This window comes from Sapajus apella, unplaced genomic scaffold (assembly GCF_009761245.1).
Source record: "Sapajus apella isolate SASKATOON/1434 unplaced genomic scaffold, GSC_monkey_1.0 scaffold27, whole genome shotgun sequence".
Lineage (NCBI taxonomy): Eukaryota > Metazoa > Chordata > Mammalia > Primates > Cebidae > Sapajus > Sapajus apella.
In genome coordinates, this window is record NW_022436967.1 from 50,514 (window position 1) to 55,528 (window position 5,015).

General features: G+C 40.2%; 1 pseudogene; it reads left to right on the forward strand.

Annotated features, from left to right (window-relative positions):
* Positions 1–575: 575 nt before the first annotated feature.
* Positions 576–669, forward strand: LOC116560941 (annotated as a pseudogene).
* The last annotated feature ends 4,346 nt before the right edge of the window (positions 670–5,015 follow it).

The following is a 5,015-nucleotide window of genomic DNA, read 5'->3' on the forward strand; positions in this document are numbered from 1 at the left end:
TTGCTTGAACCTGGGAAGTGGAGGTTGCAGTGAGCTGAGATCTCCTCGCCACTGCACTCAGCCTGGGCGTGAGAGAGACTCCTCCTCAAAAAAAAAGTTCTATTATCTGTGAAATACCATAAATATTGTGCTAAAGTTGACTTTTTAAAATTGATACAAGGCAAGACTTCATCTCAAAAAAAAATGATTCAAGGCCGGGCGTGGTAGCTCATTCCTGTAATCTCAGTACTTTGGGAGCTGAGGCAAACAGATCACTTGAACCTAAGAATTCGAGACCAGCCTGAGCAACATGACAAAAGCCTGTCTCTACAAAAAATACAAAAATTAACTGGGCTTTATGGTGGGCACTAGCTACTGGGGAGGCTAAGGTGGGAGAATTGCTTGAGCCTGGGAAATTGAGGCTCCAGTGAGTCATGATTGCACCACTGCACTCCAGCCTGGGCAACAGAGAGAAACTGTCTCAAACAAAACAAAAACAAAAACCTTTTCAGATGTTTCCTGGCCTTCTATTTTAAATTCAACCCATTCAGTTTTTGTTGGAAAAGTAATATATAATCATTTTTGAATTGGCAAATGTGCTCACTTCAGCAGCACAAACACTAAAATTGGAATCATACAGAGAAGATTAGCATGAATGACATGCCAATTTGCGAAGTCTTCCGTATTTTCCTGTAGCACTGTAGGATGACTGTAGTTAAGAGTTATCTATTATACAGTTTCAAACAGCTAGATGGCAGGTATTGAAAGTTCCAACACAAAGAAATGATAAGTGTTTGAGATGGTGGATATGCTAACTACCCTGATCTGATTACTATACATACATGTGTGACAACATCACTACGTATCCCATAAGTTTATCATGTGTCAATTTAAAAATTTTTTAGGCCGGGCGCGGTGGCTCACGCCTGTAATCCCAGCACTTTGGGAGGCCGAGGCGGGTGGATCACAAGGTCAAGAGATCGAGACCATCCTGGTCAACATGGTGAAATCCCGTCTCTACTAAAACTGCAAAAAATTAGCTGGGCATGGTGGCGTGTGCGTGTAATCCCAGCTACCCAGGAGGCTGAGGCAGGAGAATTGCCTGAACCCAGGAGGCGGAGGTTGCGGTGAGCCGAGATCGTGCCATTGCACTCCAGCCTGGGTAACAAGAGCGAAACTCTGTCTCAAAAAAAAAAAAAAAATTTAAGTAAAAAAATAAATAAAATTGGAAAAATAAGAAACCCAGAAAAACAAAAAATATAAGCCATGTTCTATCATCCAAAGGTAATACTTATATCTCATTGCGTTTTACATATCTTAACTTCCCATCTGTTAAAAATTAGTGGGTTTTTGTTTGTTTTTGAGATAGAGTTTCACTCTTGTTACCCAGGCTGGAGTGCAATGGCATGATCAGGGCTCACTGCAACTTCTACCTCCCGGATTCAAGTGATTCTCCTGCCTCAGCCTTCTGAGTAGCTGGGATTACAGGCATGCACCACCATGCCCTGCCAATTTTGTATTTTTAGTAAAGATAGGTTTTCACTATATTGGTCAGGCATGGTCTCAAACTCCTGCCCTCGTGATCTGCCCACCTTGGCCTCCCGAAGTGCTGGGATTACAGGCATGAGCCACCACACTTGGCCAAAAATTAGTTTTTGATTACATTTTTAATTTTTCATTATCGCCAAAATAATCATATAGAAAGATATATAGTGTAAAAAGCTTCCCAGTTTCCCCCACAGTAGCATTTCTGAGAGTTAATCACTGGTAATAGAGAATATCCCTCTAGACAGTTTTATATATCTATTAAACATATTTTCTATCTTTTTGAATAAATAGATTTTTGTTTGATAAATAAAATATTAAATTTCTTGTTTTTTGACAACTTTATTGAGGCTTATTTTACACATCATATAATTTGCTGTTTCAAGTGTGAAATTCAACAATTTTTAGTACATTTATTCTATTTTACATGTGCAACCACATTAATATTTTTGTCAATAAGATCCCTCATACACATTTACTATGAACCCCTGTTCTCTTGAGCCTCTCCCATAGACAATTACTAAATTTTTTTTTTGTCTCTTTAGATTTGTCTTTTCTGGACATTTCATATAAGTGAAATCATACAGCAGAGATTTCTTGTCTGCCTTCTTTCCCTCAGCATAATCCACTTATTTTTTAAAAGATACTAGAGGAAATGTTTATTGATACTTAACAAATTGATCTGAAATGATCTCTCACAAAAATTACAAAATAACTTTTATATTCTGGTATAGAGAAGGAACTAAAACCAGTTATCAACTATTGTGAATCTGTGGAGGAGATTTAAATTTTTTGACATTCCACTCTTCCCCCTAGTGGCCAGGACAAAAAGAGTACCGTATATTGTGTTAGCATCCCAGATGCTTCAAGTGCTACTGAGAGGCATTACACTTGGGGTTTTTATATGAAAGATATTTCCTTTCTGATTATTGGAGGCCTTTAATAAAGCAAATTTCTCGGGAGGCATAATTTATCATTCTCTGTGATTCTTCCCGCTGCTGAATCCACCAGCCTCTCCATATAGAGGGATTTAGAATGGCCGTTAAGAGCTCAAGATATGATACCAAATTGCCCACATTCAAATCTTAATCCTGTTACTTGCTAGTTATGGGACCTTACTCAGCAGGTTAGTGTCTTTTGTAAGATGAGGATGATAATAATATCTGTTTTATGGGGTTGTTGTGAGCATTAAATACTTTAAGATATATGGAACTCCCAGAACAGTACCACTGCTACCCCTACCCCTACAGCATACTGTGCATTCAGCAACCTCAGTATTTAAAAAATTTGTATTTTAAAAACACAAACCAGAATTTGTTTCTGCTTAAAACTAATGTTTTGGACAGGTGTAGTGGCTGATGCCTGTAATCCCAGCACTTTGGGTAGCTGAGGTGGGAGAATCTCCTGAACTCAGAAATTTAAGACCAGCCTGGACATGTAGTAAGATCACTACACTACAAAAAATAAAAAAATTAACGTGACACGGTGGCGCACACCTTTTATCCCAGCTCCTTGGGAGGCTAAGGTGGAAGGATTTCTTGAGCCTGGGAGGTTGAGGCTGCAGCGAGCCATGATGGCACCGCTGCACTCTAGCCTTGGGCAACAGAGCAAGACCCTGTCTCAAAAAACAAACAAAAAACAACTAGTGTTTTGTGTGAGTGGGTTATTCGGATGCTGTATGTGATGGGTGCTGAAAGACTTTCTACTCAAAAACAGCTCCTTCCTAGGCAACTATTTGAAGCTTGACAGTCTGGTTTTCCAAAGCCCTGTAGCCACTGCTCCCCAGTTTTGGAGACAGCCTTTACCAAGAACCTATTTTTACCCACAGGTGGTGTCTGAGATTAAGTCGACTAGCAGCCCTGTACTTCTGCCACTTCTACATTTTTGTGCTAGCTTTGGGACCCTGGTATCCCCACCTCTCTAAACTTCATCCTTCTCGTAACCTGCTGTGCTTGCACAGGTCTGTCTGTCCCTAGACTTTTGCTGCAGTGTCTACTTTAGGCACCAGGATCCTCTGCAGGAAGTAGAATCTTTCCTGACTCTGAACTTAATCGGACGTGGATATTCATTATATGCCTAAGTTTTGCTACTTTTCTATCCCTGGTGTTGAACTGAGTCTTCATCCTGTATAATTTATCTGGGTTCTGTTGGAGCTAGATAGACCACCCAGTACTGCCATTTACCTAACTCTGAATAACATCTTCCTGCCCGGAGACGCCTGTTGATAGGCCCTGCCTGTCAGACTAGAAATCCTTGGGAATTGTGGGGGCTTGTGCTCCCTCAATTTAGATATATGCAATTGGCCAAATTCCATAGAGCAGATTTTATTTTGCCACAAAAATAGGTAATAGGTCTATTTCCTCTCCTAGCTCTCTCTTTCCACAAGTGTTCACACATGGTAAACTGACCAGAAAAGGCTCTAATCCTCCATCCCTTACCCCAAGAGGGCTCCAAGTCAGGTAAGCAGCACAAGAATTCAAACATATGCCCACATACTATTTATCTACATACATGTAAATTATAAAGCAAGGTAACAGACTGTTTAATAAAATCTATTCTATCCTCCTTCCATGAAAAATAGACCTTCAGAGCAATAAAATGAAAATGTATGTAAAGTTGTGGTTTTTCATACGAGCACAAATTGGCAAATTATTAAAGATGACTGAATTTAGTTATTATTGTACATTTGTTATTTAATTGTTATTGTCTGGGTATTCTATTGATAAGTGATATAATAAAGATAATAATGCGCCAGGCGCGGTGGCTCACGCCTGTAATCCCAGCACTTTGGGAGGCCGAAGCGGGTGGATCACGAGGTCAAGAGATCGAGACCATCCTGGTCAACATGGTGAAACCCCGTCTCTACTAAAACTACAAAAAATTAGCTGGGCATGGTGGTGCGTGCCTGTAATCCCAGCTACTCAGGAGGCTGAGGCAGGAGAATTGCCTGAACCCAGGAGGCGGAGGTTGCAGTGAGCCGAGATCACGCCATTGCACTCCAGCCTGGGTAACAAGAGCAAAACTCTTTCTTAAAAAAAAAAAAAAAAAAAGATAATAATGCATGTATTTTTATATATTTATTTCATGAGATTCATTTCAGCAAATCACCAATTATTTTTTATTATTTTATTTAGAGACAGGGTCTTGCTCTGTCACCCAGGCTGGAGTGCAGTGGCACAATCATAGCTCACTGACTGTAGGCTCAAACTCCCATGTTTAAGCAATCCTCCTGCCTCAGCTTCCCGAGAAGCAGAGACTACAGGCACATGCTACCATACCCAGGTAATATTTTGTATGCTTTACAGAGATGGGGTCTTTCTGTGTTGCCCAGACTGGTCTTGAACTCCTGGCCTCAAGCAATCTTCCTGCCTTAGCCTCCCAATATGTTAGGATTACAGGTATGAATCACTATGCCCAGCCAATTATGTTGTTATAATAGAGATTTTAAAAACTTTGTGTGCTAATGATAATCACGATCTAAAAGATTCAAA